The sequence below is a fragment of the Lissotriton helveticus genome, chromosome 12 (assembly GCF_964261635.1).
Source record: "Lissotriton helveticus chromosome 12, aLisHel1.1, whole genome shotgun sequence".
NCBI classification, from domain to species: Eukaryota; Metazoa; Chordata; class Amphibia; order Caudata; family Salamandridae; genus Lissotriton; species Lissotriton helveticus.
Genome location: NC_136073.1, coordinates 421856162 through 421877698, shown reverse-complemented (window position 1 = coordinate 421877698; position 21537 = coordinate 421856162).

The following is a 21537-nucleotide window of genomic DNA, read 5'->3' as shown; positions in this document are numbered from 1 at the left end:
GACACTCATCAAACCTTTACCCCTTTGGAAAAAACTCAAAACCAGTACCCTCATTAGGGCCTACTCACCTCCATTGGGAAAGAAACAAGGCACATGCAGATTCCTTACAGCTGTACAGATATTTGCAAGACTGCACCGATAATCAAGAAATGGGGTAATCTTTCAGCATAGTGTGCTTTAAGTCCATACAGGAGTAGATACAAAGCATGAATGCCCTGCGTCCCCACTTTGCGCTGACATCATCAAGACGTCACTTCCTTTCAATCTATTATAGCCTTTAGGTAAGAGGAACAAACCACTCTCCATTTTGCTGTCAGGGCCAACCCAGCTCAAATATGCAGTTGCACGCCCCAGTGGAACTTTAAATCCTCACTATCAGCACAAATGCTGGGGTCTCTTGCAGCCACGATCCTATTGGGGGAGGAGGGCTGGTCTCTTCTACTGAAAGGACAAACCACTCTGTCTCTTTGCTAACCCCTGGGCCTTGCTCAGGTTTGCCTCTGAAGCATCAGATTACAACACCATCTCTTCAGCAGTTAGGCCAGTCAAATACGACATTAGTAGTGTCATGGAGGATTGATGTCTCCCATCTCCAGACCATTCAGCAGACTTTCACTGGCATCCTCCCCACTGGGAACCACCTCCAGGTCACTGACTTGTTTCTTTTCTGAGAGACTATTGTGGAGTAACCCCACCTCAGCTGTCATGCTAAGGCCAACCACCACACAGCATGGTCAGAAAGGCTTATGTCTTCTATCTGGAGGCCAACCAGTTCCCTTCTATGGACAGTATCCCAAAGGAAACTACCTGAACCCAATGTCTCACATGTCCTCTATCTGAACAAGGTCCAGGTTCCCAATGCATGGACTGGAAACACCAACTGGATCAGTGGGGATTGCCTCTGATCAGTGTGTAGGCTCCACCTGGCACACCCCATCCTCTAGCAACTCTTTTGTTTCCAAACAGTCAAGCTGGGGACACACTAGGGGCACTGCAGTTTCCTCAGTCGAATTTGACAGGTGCACACTGATTCATTCATACTGTAACAACACTTACATGGCAGAGAAAGAGGCCTATTAGTAAGTAAATGCAGCATTTGTGTTTATTATTGAAGGTAAACATTGCAACAATAATATCATGATTGGGCTGCCCATACAGGTCACAGGGAACTCCACTCCAGGGAAGAGTTAGATTTCAGGATGGGATGGTTTGAGAGAGTTGGCATCGATTAAGATCTGAAAGCTAGAAGATAAAGCTACATGGTTCACTATTGTGGAGAAGTAACGCTTGTGAGTACTGTGCCTAGCCCATGTGTTTTGAAATTGTTCATGCCTTTTCTTCAAAACTGCAGATAATTCCACTAGTTTTTTGCTAGTATATGTGGAAACTGACTTTGGTCATTTTTCAAAATGAAATTATTCTTGGTGAAAACTTCCTTTCCCAGTTCTCAACTTTAACAGAATAAGTGTCGGGCCCAAGGTTTTGCTCAGAAGACCGCGACCATCGCTATTGATGGCTTGGGCACAATACCAAGGTTGCATGAATAATCTTGATTCCACCCCATGCCTCTTTGATCCATGACCAAACGCTCCCTGCCTGCTATGTCACTATTGCAGGTTTTTAGGTCTCGGCTAGCGTAGGCTGCCCTTGCCTAGTCTCGCTGGCGAGATTTAATGTTTTCTAGTAGTGGGGCTAAAAGCAGCCCCTCTTCTCCATTAGCTGGCTTCCTAAACGGCAGCCAGCCATTGGAGAAGAGGTTTGTCTGTAAATTTAAGCCCCGTCTTTTTCGGATTGGGGGGGCGTGTTTTTTCCTGTTCTTTCTCTCTGTGACATCTTCAGTCAATCAACAGAAAGAAAGTCTAAAAACACGCCCCCCCGTCTGAAAAGGACGGGCCTTGGCTGGCGCTGTTCTCGGTGTTGTCTAGGTTTCCGCTCTGTCCCTGCCTCAGCTCTATGGTCAGAGCGCCCACTCTGGCTCTCCTGTCTATGGTTTTGGTACACTCTATCCCCGCCGCTCCTCTCTATCGCTCGAGTGTACTGTCTGTCCCGGGCGCTCTCTATGGCTGACGCTGTTCTCGGTGTTGTCTCCCATGGCCTCGGTGATGATTCTGACCATGAAAGCGCTGCAGGAAGAGGAGGCCCGGCTGCAGGTACGTATGGGGGTTGTGGGGGGAGGTGCTCCGGGGGTGCAGTGTCTGTCCAACACAAGAGAGTGGGATCTGTGTATTGCACAGGTGGGGGAGCTCGAAGGAAAACGGTTCTGACGCTTCCCAGGGCTGCGAAAAGTCTTGTTAATTTGTAGATGTGAAGAAGAAAGGTTTATAGCTCAAAGCAAAGAAAAGTTAGTAACAAAAGCCCCACCCACGGTTCTGTGCAGTGCAGACCCCCTGCCGAGGCTGACTAACACTTGCTGTACTTGGCGATAAACTGAGAGCAAAGCACAAGGCACTTTGTGGCTGGCACACACCACGCAGGAGTTTCTCTTTCATCTTTTCAACTCTCTGTTTTTCGGATGTTGTTGAGGGGGCCACTGGCAGAAACGGGGGGCAGGAAGAGGTGCCCGCTGCTGCCCTGAGTGTGTCGCTGCCCCTCCCTCAGGACTGCCCCCCTTCACTGGGCATTGATCTGCAGTCGAGGCCGGGACGGTCTGATGGAGTCCTTGGGTGCGGCCGAGGCGGAATGAGGGGGCAAATGACCGGCCCTTCACCGGGTAAGTGGCCTCTCGCCCCACCATAGACGTGTGAGCGGCCTGTGCTGCCAGGTAGATCGGCGGGTCAATGCACCTGCAGCGGCGGTATGAGTGGACAAGCGCAGTCTGTCGATAGAAGGAGAGTTATTGAGCGGGGAGGACAGCAGCACTCGTTATTGTATAGCGCTGCGAGGCCAGCATGAGCACCAGCAGACGCATAGCGCTGCATGACAGTGCGGGCGCGATACAACGCTGCAGCGCTAACAGCGCAGCCGAGTGTGGCCTGCGTGCAGACTGGCAGACAGACCGCCGTCCGCAGAGAGGCTTACAGACAGACAGACAGACCACCGTCCGCAGAACTGGCTGTAGTTCTCATAACTGGCTCCAGCGGCAGTGGGAAGAATCTGACACAATTAACGAAAGCAGGGATGCTTTGCACTTGTATGTAGCGCTTGCACGACCCCAAGGTATTGGAGCGCTTAACATGGGCACAGGTTACATTACATAGGACATACATGCTGCCCAGCGGGTCTACAACCTTTACACCACGGTCAAAACACCGTGGTGCCTTTACGACGCGTCTTTTATAACGCAAGTCGTTACCACGACTTGCGCTGGAGGGCGCTCTAGACTAAGGAATAGTAGATTTACTATTCCAACACCTTCCCTACTGTACGTAGACTGGAGTTGGAATAGTAAATCTTACTATTCCTAAGTCCAGCACCCTACAGCGCAAGTCGTGGTAACGACTTGCGTTGTAAAAGATGCTTTGTGATGTACCACGATCATTTTGATCGCGTTGTAACATCGTACATCCAACTAGAGACCTGATTCAGGCGGAAGACTCCCGAGTCTAAAGCATAAGATTGCTTCATTCTCCCGCTTGAAATCCCTCCTCCTTCAACAGAACTCCATGTGGAAAATTCATTCACCCGATGCTTGTTATAGGAGAAGTGAAACACGAAGCCCATGGCACCTGTTTATGTTGGTCTAACATTTGGCGGGTCCAAACTATCTTCGGTTCTTAATGAAAAACTAAATTTGAGAGACTTTCAGGTTGTGCAAATAAGTGTGATCACACATTGATAACTATATCGACCGCACCCAAGTTCAGGTTGCAACTTTCTCTGATTCCAGCCCTTTTCTTTCTGGCTGCTGGCCCTACTTTACCTAGGGCCAGAGATTTACTTAGTAACGTCAATGCCATCATGATCTATACTGACATTGTCTATCCACAGATCCAGGCCCTATTTCCTCCGACTCTGGATTCCTATGCACATCACACTGCCCCCTCTTGTACCAGCAGGTTCTACAATGGACATATCAGATAAACAGAGTAGGGCGAATGCAATGATGGAGCAATGAATCGAAGAGGCACACAACCCTAAATATTTACTGATTGAACTCTGAGAAGCCTCCTGACCTGGGTTAGGAGGGTTGGGGAGAGAATCTAGGCTATGTCTTCAGGCCAGTAAATGTCAATGAATAATCTGAAAGAGGCAATGTCTCACTTTCCTGAGTAATGTAGTAATGTAGTTTCATTCACTTCCTGGATTCAGGATTGGTTGTCAGTAGCTACAATAAAGTTTTTGTCTGGACTGCTAATAGACCAGTATATCAAGAACCAAACAAACCTGAAAAGATCTTCATGCCAAGCAACAGGCACTTTTCAGAGTCCTTTCCAGGAGTTCAATATTGAAATCACGGACATATTGACCACTGTATGTCTTCTTCTCAATTGGGCTGCCTTCATCATGGTTGCCTCTGCGGATTCATCCCTCTGTGTAGAGGTAGCAGTCTGCCCTCAGGCAACCTCCACCTTTCCTTTCTGTAGTGGGGTATATACCTTATACAATGGCCAGTCCCTCATGAAGGACTATGGGCCAGATGTAGGTGTCCAAATACCGGTCGGAAACGGCCGATTTCGGCCGTTACCGACCGGTATTTGGCTTTTGACATGTAGGTGGCTCGGAATTTACAGAATCGGTATATTTACCGATTCGGTAAATTTACCGCTTCGGTATTTTTCCAAATCGGTAAATATACCGAATCTGTAAATCCATATGTAGGTGGCACAGTTTGCAGTGCCACGGGCCCTTAGGAATTCTTAATTTACCACCCAATCCTATTGGGTGGTAAAATACCGAATTCCAGTCTACATGCACATCTGTGCATGTACACCTATGCCATGTGACACACAGACATGCCCTTAGGGCATGTATGTGTGCCACATGGCACACAAGCCTGCAATTGGGGTGCTACAGGGTGTCAAAGTGACACCCCGTTCCCCCTGCCAGGATTCGGTATTTACCGATTCGGTAAATACAGATTCGGTATTTCCCATTGATTCCTATGGGCTTCAAGGCCCATAGGAATCAATGGGGAATACCGATTCGGTAAATACCGAATCTTACAGAATCGGTAATTGTAAAATAAAAATTACCTACATCTTCCTACTTCCAATTTACCTACTCTTAAATACCGAATCGGTATGATTCGGTATTTAAGAGTAGGTAAATCGGAATTACCTACATCTGGCCCAAAATGCGCTACTGGGCAAGCAAAATGAGGGATTTGTTTGCAGACTTATTCTGAACATAAGAGAGAAACAAATTCACTTTGTGTCATGTATAGTGGTTGACACAAAACCAGCTATCATTTCTTAGTCTCAGTTGCAGAATCCAGCAATCAGTCTAAGTCAAGTTCAAGTTCAAGTTCAGCATTTTTGTATAGCGCACTACTCACCCAGAGGGTCTCAAGGCGCTTGAGGGAGGGGGGGGTACTTACTTATTGAATATCCAGGTTTTCAGTTGTTTTCTGAAGGAGAGGTGGTTCTGAGTAAGGCGAAGGTGGGTGGGGAGAGAATTCCATGTTTTGGCCGCTAAATAGGAGAAGGATCTACCCCCCATGGTGGATCTATGGATGCGTGGGATTGCGGCGAGGGCTTGATTGGACGATCATAGTTGGCGGGTGGGGGTGTAAAAGGATAGGCGCGTGTTGAGGCATTCGGGTCCTAGGTCGTAGAGGGCTTTGTGTGCATGGGTGAGGAGACGGAACGTTATTCTCTTGTTGACGGGGAGCCAGTGGAGGTCTTTCAGGTGACCGGAAATGTGAGCTTGGCGGGGGATGTCTAGTATGAGTCAGGCTGAGGCGTTTTGGATGCGTTGGAGTTTTTTCTGTAGTTTGGCTGTGGTTCCGGCGTATAGGGTGTTTCCGTAGTCCAGTCGGCTTGTGACCAGTGCGTGGGTGACCGTCTTTCTTGTTTCGGTGGGGATCCAGCGGAAGATTTTTTTGAGCATATGTAGGATGTTGAAGCATGATGATGAGACGGCGTTGACTTGTCTGGTCATCGAGAGCGAGGAGTCCAGGATGAAGCCTAGGTTATGTGTGTGGTCCGTAGGAGTGGGTGCGTTTCCCAGGGCCGGTGGCCACCATGAATCGTCCCAGGCGGAGGGGGAAGATCCTAAGATGAGGACTTCCGTTTTGTCCGAGTTCAGTTTTAGACGGCTGTTCTTCATCCACTCGGCTACTTCTTTCATCCCTTCGTGTAGGTTGGTTTTGGCGGTGTTTGGGTCTTTGGTGAGGGAGAGGATCAGCTGGGTATCGTCTGCGTAGGAGATGATGTTGAGGTTGTGTTGGCGCGCGATGGATGCGAGGGGACTCATTTAGACATTGAAGAGGGTGGGACTGAGTGATGATCCTTGTGGTACGCCGCAGATGACTTCGGTGGCCTCTGATCTAAAAGGGGGGAGGCGGACTCTCTGCGTTCTTCCGGCGAGGAACGAGATGATCCAGTCCAATGCTTTTCCTTGTATTCCGGCGTTGCTGAGGCGTTGTATAAGGGTGCTATGACAGACTGTGTCAAAGGCTGCAGAGAGGTCAAGTAGGATGAGGGCAGTTGTTTCTCCGTTGTCCAGTAGTGTTCGAATGTCGTCTGTTGCTGCGATGAGGGCGGTCTCGGTGCTGTGTTTGGCTCGGAAGCCGGACTGTGATGGGTCGAGGGATTTGTTGGATTCGAGGAAGGCGGCGAGTTGACTGTTGACAGCTTTCTCAATGACTTTGGTAGGGAATGGGAGGAGCGAAATGGGGCGGTAGTTCTTAAGTTCAGTGGGGTCTGCTGTGGGTTTCTTCAGAAGGGCGCTGAGTTCGGCATGTTTCCAGCTTTCCGGGAAGGTAGCAGAGTTGAGGGAGCAGTTGATGATGTCTCGGAGATGGGGCGCGATAATGGAGTCTGCTTTGTTGAAAATGTGGTGGGGACATGGGTCGGTTGGCGATCCTGAATGGATGGAGTTCATTAGGCGGATGGTGTCTTCAGTGGTGATTGGGTTCCAGGCGCAAAGGTTGATGGAGGGGGGTTTCAGTTCTGAGGTGGGTGGGGTGGACTGGTCTCCGGACTGGTTTTCGAAGCTGTTATGTATGTCAGCGATTTTGTTGTGAAAGAATGAGGATAGGGAGTCGCAGAGGTCTTGGGAGGGAATGATGTCATTGGTGCCGGCGGAGGGGTTGGTGAATTCTTTGACGATGTTGAATAGTTCCTTGCTGTTGTGGGCGTTGTTGTCGAGTCGATCCTTGAATGATGCTTTCTTGGTGGGTCGGATCAGTTGGTGATGTTTGCGGGTGGCGTTATTGAAGGTGGTCAGGTTGCCAGTAGTTGGGTTTTTTCTCCAGGCTTTCTCGAGGGTGCGGCAGATCTTCTTGGATTTCTTAAGTTCAAAGTTAAACCAGGGTGCTTTTTTGCTGTCTTGCTTGATTTTATGTTTTTTCAAGGGTGCTAATTAGTCGGCGCTGTGGGTGATCCATTGTGTGAGGTTGGTGGCTGCAAGGTTTGGGTCTGATGATTTTGCAGGAGGGTTTTGGTGAAGCGATGTGAAGAGCTGGTCGGTGGTGATTTTGTTCCAGTTTCTACGGGGAATTGGTTGGGTGGTTGTGGGTCGTAGTCTTTTTGTAGTTGAAGTGAACGCAGCTGTGGTCTGTCCAATGGAGAGCTGTGGTGTGATTGAAGGAGATGTTCTTGCTGGAGGTGAAGATTGGGTCGAGCATGTGCCCTGCACAGTGGGTGGGGGTGTTTACCAGTTGTTTGAGTCCGAGGTTGGCGAGGTTGTCCAAAAGGGTGGTGGTGTTGCTGTCGTTGTTCTTTTCCAGGTGGAAGTTGAGGTCTCCTAGTAGGATGTAGTCCTCGGAGGGAAGGGCGTGTGGGCTGATGAAGTCGGTGATGACTTCGCTGAATTGTGTGCGGGGTCCTGGTGGCCTGTAGATGAGGGTGCCTCTGAGTGTGGTCTTGGGGTCGGTGTGGATCTGGAAGTGAAGGTGTTCGGCGGCTGCGAGGTGATCGTCGGAACTGGTCATGATGCGGATGGTGTTCTTATGAACAATGGCGATGCCTCCTCCTGTTTGGTTGATGCGGTCCTTACGGATAATCTTGTAGCCGTCAGGGATGGCAATTGCGATGTCGGGCGTTGATGAGGCGTTCATCCAGGTTTTTAGTAAGAAAGGCGACGTCTGGCGATGTAGTGTCGAGTAAGTTCCAGAGTTCAATGGCGTGACTGTGGACCGAGCGGGTGTTGAGCAGGATGCACTTCAGGCGATTAGTGTTGGAGCTCTGTTTGGAGTTTGTGGTTTTAGTATGGGTCTTGATGCATTCGAACTTGCAAGAGTGGCAGGTGAAGGGTCCATGGGATTGTCCTGGGGCGGCTTGGTAGCAGTCTGGGAGACGACCGGGGTTAAGTGCTGAGAGGGTAGCGGCGTCGTACGTTATGCGGGAGGAGTGGATTTTGCGGGGGCCAGGGGGTCTGGCGCTGGGCGCGGTCCAGGCGTGGACGGGCGTAGACGGGCCTACCTTTGGCGCACCTTCGGCGAGCATAGGGCGCGACCGCAGCACGTGAACGCTGCGCGTAAGCTGTTCTGACATAAGTAGATAGTGGGGGGGGCGGAGCGAGGGAGGGGCAGCTGGGAGGCGGGAGCGGGGTGGAGAGGCGAGCTGGGAGGCACGACAACAAAATGGCAGCAACAACAAAAGCAAACAGGGCGAGATTGGGGCACAGATTAAGTTAAATGCACAGATTAAGTTAAAAGCAATGCAAACTATACAAAGCGCTACGAGGACTAATATGCACCTAAACCAATGTACGCTATGTGGGCTAAGCACAGTAGCGTAACGCTATTAATCAGGCAGTACACAAATTACGATATTCAGAGCTAAGCACAATCAGGCAGTTCCAATAATTGAAGCAAGCACAAGACGTAGTGGGAGCGAGCAATAGCGGTAAAGCGCTACGATACCAGCAGCTGGCCAGGGAGCGTGGGGAGCGACCGCTTCTGAAGCAATCAGGACGGTCACAGCGCTCTGGTCATCGGGTCAGTCCTTAACTATTTCTGTGGGAGGGAGGGGCAGCTGGGAGGCGGGAGCGGGGTGTAGAGGCGAGCTGGGAGGCACGACAACAAAATGGCAGCAACAACAAAAGCAAACAGGGCGAGATTGGGGCACAGATTAAGGTAAATGCACAGATTAAGTTAAAAGCATTGCAAACTATACAAAGCGCTACGAGGACTAATATGCACCGAAACCAATGTACGCTATGTGGGCTAAGCACAGTAGCGTAACGCTATTAATCAGGCAGTACACAAATTACGATATTCATAGCTAAGCACAATCAGGCAGTTCCAATAATTGAAGCAAGCACAAGACGTAGTGGGAGCGAGCAATAGCGGTAAAGCGCTACGATACCAGCAGCTGGCCAGGGAGCGTGGGGAGCGACCGCTTCTGAAGCAATCAGGACGGTCACAGCGCTCTGGTCATCGGGTCAGTCCTTAACTATTTCTGTGGGAGGGAGGGCAGCTGGGAGGCGGGAGCGGGGTGGAGAGGCGAGCTGGGAGGCACGACAACAAAATGGCGGGAGCGGGGTGGAGAGGCGAGCTCGGAGGCACGACAACAAAAGCAAACAGGGCGAGATTGGGGCACAGATTAAGTTAAATGCACAGATTAAGTTAAAAGCAATGCAAACTATACAAAGCGCTACGAGGACTAATATGCACCTAAACCAATGTACGCTATGTGGGCTAAGCACAGTAGCGTAACGCTATTAATCAGGCAGTACACAAATTACGATATTCAGAGCTAAGCACAATCAGGCAGTTCCAATAATTGAAGCAAGCACAAGACGTAGTGGGAGCGAGCAATAGCGGTAAAGCGCTACGATACCAGCAGCTGGCCAGGGAGCATGGTGAGCGACCGCTTCTGAAGCAATCAGGACGGTCACCTAACACACTTATAGTTTGGGTTGTGCCTGGGGTTGTGCATAAAATAGGCAGCTGATGATCAATTATTATGTTTTTTCTTCCATCTCAGACTTCTGGCCCTGTCATGGTTGCTTGTTCCAAAGCATCCTCGACTTAATATAACTTTTTCCAGGTCAACTAGTTCCAGATAGACCAGGGGTTGATGAATCCTCTTTTCAAACAAACAGTTGTCCTGACTATTTCAAAGTGAAAATCGCTGCTCATCAAGGTCCTTGTCTCCATGTTATATGGATTGCTGTTTTCAGATCACTGTTCATACCATTCTTCTCATAGTAGTGAGCACTGTAAATGATATGGTCCACTGTTAGGCAATTTAATGGTTTTCAATTTCCTGATGTCTGAAGGATAGAAATCTGAGTTGTCCTTGATCAGTTTCGAGCTTTTCAGCTGCATATTAGAGCAGATGTGAGCAGTGAACAATACATTACTAAGTTATCTTTCCAGCCACGCCAGTGGACATGTACAACATTACTTGCGATCCGAATGCGGTCATTTGTGGCTTCACTTGAGCTCAGGCAACTTTCTAGAAGAATACTCCCTTAAAGACACCGCATATCAATATTCACAATCTGATGGTGAGGGCAACTGCCTATCTTGTAAACTAGGAGTGGGAGTCTTTTTCGTTTTCAATGTAGTCAGGACATTGTGTGCCAGAATATCAGTAACAAAAATATAATCCTACATAAATATGGGAGCTTAAATAATCATGGTCATAGCAACCTTGGGTCTTCCCCTGTGGTCAAGGACAGATTTGTTCTTCCTATTCATGAAGATGGCAATTGTTCTGGAATAGGCACCTCCTTTCACTCCTTCTAACCTGCGTTTGACCGTCCATCCTTCTGAAACATTGCTAACCATGAGACTAGTTGTCTGATTTCTTCAATGCTCAACTTACAGTTAAAGGATTCATCTACAAAAAGCTTTCTCTCTACAACACTCGGGCAGCCCTCCACCCTTCAAGATTAAACAACTCTTTGGGCCTCATTTTCTGTTTTTTGAATTTACTATGTTAATCATTTTTGCAACATATACTGGTCAATATTTAGGGGCTTATTATGAGTTTGGCAGTCCGATCACCGTAGGACCACGTACACCTCCACCAGCAGCCCACAGCACTGGCTGTCCAAACACCGCCGCAATACGAGTTGACCATGGGCCCGCCTGTGTGGAGAGGGGGACCTTGCAGCAGTGGTGAGTATTTTTCACAAATAAATAATGCCTGTGTGTGCATTTCGACTGCAGATGTGTTGGATGCTCACATATGCATGATATATGTGGAAAAATACCATATACCCAATACCGGGATTCAGCCCATATGTGGGCAGTCTTGGCAATGGGTACATGGTTTGAAAATGACTCACCTGTGGATCGCTGCAAACAGGGTCGTAATCCTTGGTTTGAAGATCCTGCTGTGACGAGGGGCATGGAGGAAGGGATCCATGTTGGAATATGCCTGGAAGAAGAAGAAAGGGGTGAGTACACCCCCAAAATCCTTCCTCACCGCAACCTTGAAGCAGGCGGTTGGACCGGCGTGGTCCGCTCATTGATCAGGCAATTCGAAATACGGGCGGTACAGCTCCCCTGTTCCGTCCTATGGCGGCTGCCTTTCTCTGACTGAGAACCCAGAGGTCGACGGTCTGCTGACAGTCTCAGCAGTCCAGCGGCAGTCTTCGCGAAGCCAATCCGCCCAACTCATAATACAGTGATCGGCCCGCAAAGCTCATCGTGTGCTCGGACTGCCCCCACTGATACAGTGATCCACGGATCCGCCAAACTCGTAATAAGGCACTTTATGTGTGTTGACACAGTTTATGAGGTATTCTTAAGGAGAGTAATTACATAAATCCCTTATTCACAACAATAATGCAGTGAAGGCCCGATATATTATGCACATTCACAAATTAGGAATATTCCAATTTTACACCAACTGGTTTGCGAACGGGGATGTAATTTGCACTGCATCCTATGTACAAATAGGTTACAGTGTAAATTGCTCATTCACATGGTTTACAAAAAGAACTGCTGAATGAATATTAATTAGGCAGGTTACGTTTTGCAAGCCCCCTGTTAGACCCGGCTTCGTGGCGTGGTCCTCCCTGACCCGTAGCAACACCCTTCCGAGCTTTACACCACAACAGACCCCTGAGTCCCCGGCCTAGCCGACCCTTCCCTCCACGTTACACACACACGTCCCCGGACTTCCCCGTCTGTGCCTTCATCTTCCCGGTCCGTAGGCCCTGTGTGCCCACTTCCCGGCCCCTAAGATGGCCGCCCGATCCAGCGCGGCCTAGGCCGAGAGGTGCCACCCTGGCGGGAGGACAGCGCGCCCCCTTGAGTGAGAGAGGGAGGAGCAGTTCCTCTCACACCTCCGACCTCCCCTCGAGAGATGGGCTTCGATCGCCCCTACGGCCACCCTGAGGGCTGGCCCCACGCCTGCTGTGTGTCTGGGACTCCTCCCGAACCTGACAGGAATGGATCAAAGGGCCGCATGGCAGGAAACCCCAACAAGCGGCCCCCAGGTGTTAAGACCCCTGCATACCAGAACTCCGGAGATCAAAGAGGAGCAGTCCTATAACTGGGGATGCTCCGGGACTATCGAGAGATTCGATTCTGGAACGACGAGAGCCCTGCGGACGTGGTCGCGGCTCGCTTGGCCGAGAAGAACTGTAAGGATGTCCAAGCTGGTTCCGCAGGAGCATCAGGAATCTGAAGAATATTCCACAGCCTTCCCCTACGGCCTTCCGACTCTATCAAACGCTAGAGTAACGAATGGCTCGCCAGGGGAAAACAGGGAGACAAAACAAGGAAAGGTAGGGGAAAAAAGACAAGATCTTGATGGGGTTCTTCAGAATGGATGTATGGCAACTCAGAATGGACACTTGGCAACAGATGGGCTGTAAGAAAAGGAAATATACAATCTATCTAGATCGAACACAATCCTTACATATACCCTGTCTATTTATGTATACGACTACTACATACCACTTTTGTTTTGTCTATGTCGTAGAACTGGTATGTGAGAAAATGGTAGGATTTCGTCTTGAGCTGTTACAAAGAAAATAACAATAAGCACGGTTTTCTCACCTCTTACACATAAACATAAAATATCTGATTTGTTGACTTCTCACTTTGTATATGGTAGAAGACTACTGGACAACATCCCCTATTCTGATAACACTGAGCTGATGCCAACACCAATGAATGTTGCATGAAGATCTACGACATAAAACATACACTCAGATTTTCTATTATACTCACAACATTGATCAATATATATATGTAGGCAGCGCAGTGCGCTGTTACCGTGATTCTACGTCGTGAAGGTTGTAATCTGCGCCCCACTCTGGTCCACGCAAGAACCCCAGAACACATGTGAGGCTTGTCAAAGAATAAGCAAAAATGATGATGTGCTCAATGGGGAATTGGCATAGTGTGAAGGAATGCCAAGGAGGGAAATGTGGTGCCCAGCCGAATGGCGGAGAACAAGCCCGGCCACAGGGCGGAGCACATAAAATAAGGAGGACGGATGCGGAGCAGGGAGGGACTCTAACTAAACTAAGTGGTCCCAGTGTGTCCCGCCGGACGGCGGAGACCAAGCCCGGCCGCCGGGCGGAACAACTCAGGAATGAAGAAAGGACGGAGCAATGAGCCCGGCCGGGCGGCGGAGACCAAGCCCGGCCGCCGGGCGGAGCAACTCAGGAATGAGGAAGGGACGGAGTGATGAGCGGCGGAGACCAAGCCCGGCCGACGGGCGGAGCAACAATGGGAGACAAGGACAGAAGTTGAGCCCAGCCGGATGGCGGGGAAAGACCCGGCCGCCGGGCGGGACTCCACAGAATGGTGAGCGTTCTCGTTACAAGGCAAACGCAACGAGACACCCGGGGACGCCTGGGAATAGACGTCAGAAATCTCCGTGGAACAGAGGGGGGAGAAGAAAGACCAGAGCTCGCACAAGAGCGCGAGGGCTGGAGACTCTCCCACCCAGTAACCGGAAACAGCACTGCAAAACAGGAAGACAGGCAACTGGATACAGGACGGAACACCGGAATCCAAGGAGCTAGACGCAAGAACGTAAAGTGTCGCTCCAAGAGTGAGGAGGTCTTAAATAGTGTTCACAATTAAAGGGGCAGTGTGTGGATAACCTCAAGGCATGACAGTACACTCCCCCCACAATGTCCCCCTCCGGGTTTGGGTTTGTCAGGATATTTCTGATGATAGCTACGTAACAGTCGAGGTGCATGTATGTTCGTAGCAGGTTCACATGTGCGCTCTTCAACTCCATAACCCTTCCAATGGATCAAGTACTGCAGTTTCTCCCCCACTCTACGGGAATCAAGTATGGCCTCGACCTCATATTCTTCCGAATCGTGTATTGTTATAGGAGCAGGTTTCCTGGGCACTCTAGTTCCCGGTTCAACCGGTTTTAACAGCGAAACATGGAATACTGGGTGAATCTTAAACGATGGAGGAAGTTCCAGTTTCATGGCCACAGGGTTGATCATTTTTACCACCTTGTAGGGGCCTATGTATTTGGGGTTGAACTTGCGTGGACCACCCAGATTTATGTATTTTGTGGAGAGCCAAACTTCATCTCCTGGTGTGTAAATGGGTTCTAACCTCCTGTGTATATTCGCCCCTTCTGTGTATCTCACTTTTGCCATCTCTAGACTGTCTAATGCATTCTTATGTACTTGTTGTAGTCTCTCTACTCTGTCCATAGCAGCAGGAGTGGGACAATCAGTAGAATCTCCTGTAGGCAACAACTTAGGGTGATAACCATAAGAACAGAAAAACGGAGTAGTGTTGATAGATGAGTGTGGATTGTTATTGTATGAGATCTCAGCTAACCATACTAGCTCATCCCAGTCCGTCAGGGATTGCAAGACTTGATTCCTTATGTACTGTTCAAAACACTGGTTAACCCTCTCAGTCTGTCCATCTGTCTGTGGGTGATGGCTAGATGACAATCGGACATCTATCAGGAGCAAGGAACATAAACACCTCCAGAATCGTGACACAAATTGAGCACCTCTATCAGAAATCAGGACAGAAGGGAAACCATGAAGTCGTACTATTTGTTGCATGAAGATGGATGCCAATTCAACTGCTGTGGGCAACCCTCTCAAAGGGATGAAATGGGCCATCTTCGTGAATAAATCCACTACCACTAACAAGGTATTGTTCTTCATCTTAGTGAGAGGTAACTCCACTATAAAGTCAAGAGACACAGTATGCCAAGGGCCTGGAGGGGATACCAACGGCATAAGTAAGCCCACTGGATTGAGGTGTGATATCTTGGTTTGAGCGCACACATGACATGTCTTAACAAAGGATTCTATGTCTTTAAGCATATTAGGCCACCAGAATCGATCTCTCACAGCTTTAGTAGTTTTCTTGATACCGGGATGACCTGCTATTGGATGAGAATGGTACCACATCATAACCTGTTCTTGTAATTCTCTAGAGGGTAACACTACTCCCCCCTGCACACAAACAATTTCTCCCCTTGTGGAGGTCTCATGTGAACCCACTAGAGTTGTCATGTCCACCGCTGCTTGACAGTTCTTAACTTGTAACAGGAAATCCTCCTCAGTCAGTGTACCTCCGATAATGTTTGTTCTGGGAATGATATAAGTCTGTTCTGCTACCTCTGTAGGGGATTCAAACCCCAATCATGATAGGGCATCTGCCTTGCCATTTCTTCTCCCTGGTCTATATTGGACCATGAACTCGTATTCACTGAAAAATTGGGACCAGCGTAATTGTCTCATGGAAAGCGCTTTGGCTGACTTAATGTATTGCAGGTTACGGTGGTCCGTATACACTACAGCAGGATATCTGGCACCCAACAGGTACTGTCTCCACTCTTTGAACGCCTTTTTAATGGCTAAAAGTTCCTTATCACCCACTGCGTAGTTATACTCAGCCGGGGTGAACTTATGTGAGTAATAGGCCACTGGATGACACTCGCCTGACACCGAATCCGCTTGAGACAGAACCCCTCCCACTGCGACTTGGGAGGCGTCTACCTCCACCACAAAGGGTAGGGTTGGATCAGGATGTCGCAAAATAGGTGCACTGGTAAAGGCCTCTTTAAGTAGCCGAAAGGAATTATCTGCTTCCGGAGACCATAAGAAGGGGACTCCTTTCTTCAACAAAGCTGTGATAGGCGACACAAGGGCTGAAAAGTTACGAATGAATCGTCTATAAAAATTAGCCAGTCCCAGAAAACTTTGGATTTCTTTCACCGTGCGAGGGGCTGGCCATGCCAAAACAGCTTCCACTTTGGAGGGATCCATGTGGAGACCCCAAGGAGATACAATGTACCCCAAAAAGGGGACTTCTTGGGTGTGGAAGGAGCATTTTTCTAACTTGCAATACAAGTGATTCTCCAGTAAACGTTCTAACACGTTGCGCACATGCTGTACATGTTCCATCATAGAAGGAGAGAAAATCAGAAGGTCATCAATATATGCAATCACATATATGTCTAGCATGTCTTTCAACACTTCATTTATAAAAAATTGAAATGCCGCAGGGGCATTGCAAAGCCCAAAAGGCATCACAAAGTACTCAAAAAGACCAAATTTGGTGCAAAAGGCTGTCTTTCATTCGTCCCCCTCCTTGACCCTTACAAGATGATATGCACCACGCAAGTCCAACTTAGTAAAGAATTGGACCTTGCGGATTCTGTCAAGGAGGGAGGCGATCAGAGGCAACGGATAACGATTCTTTATTGTAAAGTCATTTAGCTTCCTGTAGTCAATGCAACATCGAAGACTCCCTTCCCTCTTCGGAATAAAAAAAAGGGGTGATGAAGCAGGGGAACGGGAAGAACGGATGAATCCCTTCTCAAGCATGGTGTCTAAGTATTCCCTCAAATACACATTTTCTTTCTCTGTGAGGGCATATACTCGGCTGCACGGAATCCTTGCCCCTATTTCGAGATCAATACGGCAATCATAGACCCTATGTGGAGGGAGGATTTCCGCTTCCTTTGCATTGAAAACTGACTGAAGATCATGATAGCAAACTGGCAAGGCAGAGTTCATATCACTGTGTACTGGATTAGTGGGTACTTCCTCAGTAGCTGCCCCTACTATGTGCGAACAAATAACAGAGGGAAAAGTTATCGTAGAAGTTTCCCAATTTATGTCAGGGTTTTGAGATCGCAACCAAGGAATACCCAGGAGTACTGGGAATTGTGGAGAACAAATTAAATCAAACATTATGTCTTCCTGATGGTCAGGTTCTATGGTCATATGTAATAATGTAGTACTATGCGTTACAGGACCAGAGATAATGGAGCTGCCGTCTATAGTGGTGACATTACTGGCTATCGCCTTTTTTCTGCAGGGTATCATATTCTCTTTTGCCCACTCTACATCCATATAGTTCCCTGAGGCCCCAGAATCTATCATGACTAACACATGTAATCCATGAGTTCCCTGGGTCAAAAACGCCGACACATAAAGATGATTTGTGGGGATGGTAGTATAACCAGAGGAAGAGACTGTAAGGCCAGACCTACCTGGGATCCTCGTCTCACAAGATCCCAGGCTTCCTAGTTTCCCGAGTACTTGGATTGGGCAGGTTTAACAGGGCATTCCTTTGGAAAATGGCCTGCTTTGCCACAATACAAACAGAGTCGAAGTGTTTGTCTTCTCTGTCTCTCTTCAGGCGTCAGGGGTCCCCTTACTATGCCTATTTGCATGGGTTCGCTATCGTCACTAGTCTTTTCTATAGTACTCTTCTTTTCTCTGATAGGAACGTAACGTGATTCATGCTTCCCTCTCTCTTTCTTGAATCCGGTGATCTATTTTCACCACTAAGTCAATAAGGTCTGTACAAGACGTTGGTAGATCTACTATCTGTGAAAGGGCATCTTTTAAATCCTCTCTTAGGCCTTTGTAAAACATGGTACTGCGTTTCTCTTCAGGCCAGTTGGATTCGACTACCAGCCTGCGAAACGTAGTTATGTAGGCTGCTAGATCTTGATTACCCTGTTTCAGACTCAACAATTCAGTATCAGAAGAATGGGTATACACATGTCTGTCAAACAGTTTACGGAACTCTCTCCTAAATGCAGTGTAGCTATGTAGGAGTGGGTCGTCTCGGTCCACTAAAGGTATGGCCCAATCTGCAGCAGCACCACTAAGATAGGAGATGACAAAGGCCACCTTTGCCTGATCAGAGGGAAAACAATTGGCTTTACAGGAAAAGTGCAACTGGCATTGGCTAAGGAAGGCGGCGCATTTTGCTGCGTCCCCTGCATACCTTTCAGGAGGTGCTAGAGGCAGGGAGGGAGGGGTAGTGACCTGTACCACCGATGTACCTCCACCCGTAGCCCCTGCCATTTGTTGCCTTTGCAAAGTGTCTACCCTCGCAATCAATGTCTGGGTTTCGACCTGCAAATTCCCTAACATGCCGGCTAAATCGGATAGGGAAACAGCTTCAAGATCCATGACGCTCGGGCAGAACACACCACGTGGGCTTTACGTTCTGTAATGATGTCCAAGCTGGTTCCGCAGGAGCGTCAGGAATCCGAAGAATATTCCACAGCCTTCCCCTACGGCCTTCCGACTCTATCAAACACTAGAGTAACGAATGGCTCGCCAGGGGAAAACAGGGAGACAAAACAAGGAAAGGTAGGGGAAAAAAGACAAGATCTTGATGGGGTTCTTCAGAATGGATGTATGGCAACTCGGAATGGACACTTGGCAACAGATGGGCTGTAAGAAAAGGAAATATACAATCTATCTAGATCGAACACAATCCTTACATATACCCTGTCTATTTATGTATACGACTACTACATACCACTTTTGTTTTGTCTATGTCGTAGAACTGGTATGTGAGAAAATGGTAGGATTTCGTCTTGAGCTGTTACAAAGAAAATAACAATAAGCACGGTTTTTCTCACCTCTTACACATAAACATAAAATATCTGATTTGTTGACTTCTCACTTTGTATATGGTAGAAGACTACTGGACAACATCCCCTATTCTGATAACACTGAGCTGATGCCAACACCAATGAACGTTGCATGAAGATCTACAAAATAAAACATACACTCAGATTTTCTATTATACTCACAACATTGATCAATATATATATGTAGGCAGCGCAGTGCGCTGTTACCGTGATTCTATGTCGTGAAGGTTGTAATCTGCGCCCCACTCTGGTCCACGCAAGAACCCCAGAACACATGTGAGGCTTGTCAAAGAATAAGCAAAAATGATGATGTGCTCAATGGGGAATTGGCATAGTGTGAAGGAATGCCAAGGAGGGAAATGTGGTGCCCAGCCGAATGGCGGAGAACAAGCCCGGCCACCGGGCGGAGCACATAAAATAAGGAGGACGGATGCGGAGCAGGGAGGGACTCTAACTAAACTAAGTGGTCCCAGTGTGTCCCGCCCGACGGCGGAGACCAAGCCCGGCCGCCGGGCGGAACAACTCAGGAATGAAGAAAGAATGGAGCAATGAGCCCGGCCGGGCGGCGGAGACCAAGCCCGGCCGCCGGGCGGAGCAACAATGGGAGACAAGGACAGAAGTTGAGCCCAGCCGGATGGCGGGGAAAGGCCCGGCCGCCGGGCGAGACTCCACAGAATGGTGAGCGTTCTCGTTACAAGGCAAACGCAACGAGACACCCGGGGACGCCTGGGAATAGACGTCAGAAATCTCCGTGGAACAGAGGGGGGAGAAGAAAGACCAGAGCTCGCACAAGAGCGCGAGGGCTGGAGACTCTCCCACCCAGTAACCGGAAACAGCACTGCAAAACAGGAAGACAGGCAACTGGATACAGGACGGAACACCGGAATCCAAGGAGCTAGACGCAAGAACGTAAAGCGTCGCTCCAAGAGTGAGGAGGTCTTAAATAGTGTTCACAATTAAAGGGGCAGTGTGTGGATAACCTCGAGGCATGACAAGAACTTCTGCTAGAACCACAGGAGCCCTGCTGAGTGACTCGCGGCTCCCTTGCAACTTTGGAACACCTGAGCCCCGCTGAGTGACTCGCGGCTCCCCTGAAGATCGTAAGACCTCCGACATCGTGCTTGAGCCCTGCTGAGTGACTCGCGGCTCCCCTGAAGATCGTAAGACCTCCGACATCGTGCTTGAGCCCTGCTGAGTGACTCGCGGCTCCCCTGAAGATCGTAGACCTCCGAGATCGTGCTTGAGCCCTGCTGAGTGACTCGCGGCTCCCCTGAAGATCGTAAGACCTCCGACATCTTGCTGGAGCCCTGCTGAGTGACTCGCGGCTCCCTGACTCTCCTGGTCCGGCTGGACCCCCAAAGATCGCATCGTATCCCCCGGCTCGCGGATTGAGAGCTGTGCGCCGGATACGCACCGATATTGACTCTGATCCCGTAAGACTGTCCCGCTACCCCTACCCTGACCGAGACTCTTTGAGTCCTTGCTCTATTTGTAACTACCTGCCTTTGCCGATCATAAAGATCCCTTGAATCACGAGATAAAGAAACGTTCTTAAGAAGCTACGGTGTGGTGTCTTTTTGTCGTGTGGTGCTTGCGTAGTGTGTACGATCCTAGATTCGAGACTCTCCCCCTGAGAAGTCTCCCGCCAGTGCTCGTCTTTGTACTTGGGAGGTGGGTCCCAGGGTGGTCCGGTACACTTCCTGCCCTCCCCTGAGGTCGCTTTCTAACACCCCCCCAGGGAGTGGCTGTGAATGCAGGGACAGTGGCCTGAAACAGAAAGCAGACCAGCATACCTGCATTTGTTTTCCCAAAAAGGAAACATTTTACAGTTTTAAAGCAGTCCATGTCCATCAAAGAGACAGGTGCTTCTTTAAAAATAATTTTTCTTTTCCAGTTTGGAAAGACATCCTCTGAAGTCATTCAACACGAATCACAAAGGAGAAGCTGTGGCAAAGAGAGAGCTTCCAAATTGCGAATTAGCTACCATCCCAACATGAGCGGTGGTAACTTTATAATGTGGATTTACTTTTGCCTCGCAACCTCTTAGGCTTATGGCATTTTATATATGTAGGTTAAACTTATACATGCAAATATTTCACTGTTGGGTCCAAATTTACATTTGCAATTTACAAAATGGAATAGGCTCCTTTAAAGAGATTTACTCACACGTAGTAATAAAACAGTATGATGTAACATTACACGGGGTAAATGGTTTCCTCATCTTCTTTACAGACCTTAACAATGGAGATCATAACTAGTAATGAAAATAGGCCTTGATTCAGCAACACACCAGCAGGTATAAATGTGGCAGGTGTAGCCTTACCGATTCTGATGATAAAGAGATATAAATCTGATTTTCGTCAAAGTGTGAAAACTATTAAAACACTGAACACTATTTAGAAAGAATAAGCGATTGACTACTGTAGTATTGAAGGTGTCCTACACAATAATACAACGGATAGCAGCCCCAGGCGAGAGGAGATGTGCCCAATTGATCTACTCAAAACCCCAAAAACTAGTGTCTTTATGCATATTTTTTTTTGTTAATCAATCTTTGGGAACGCTAAAACGTTTCCAAAATGTATAAAAACCCTTTTATATGTCCGCAAATTCTTTC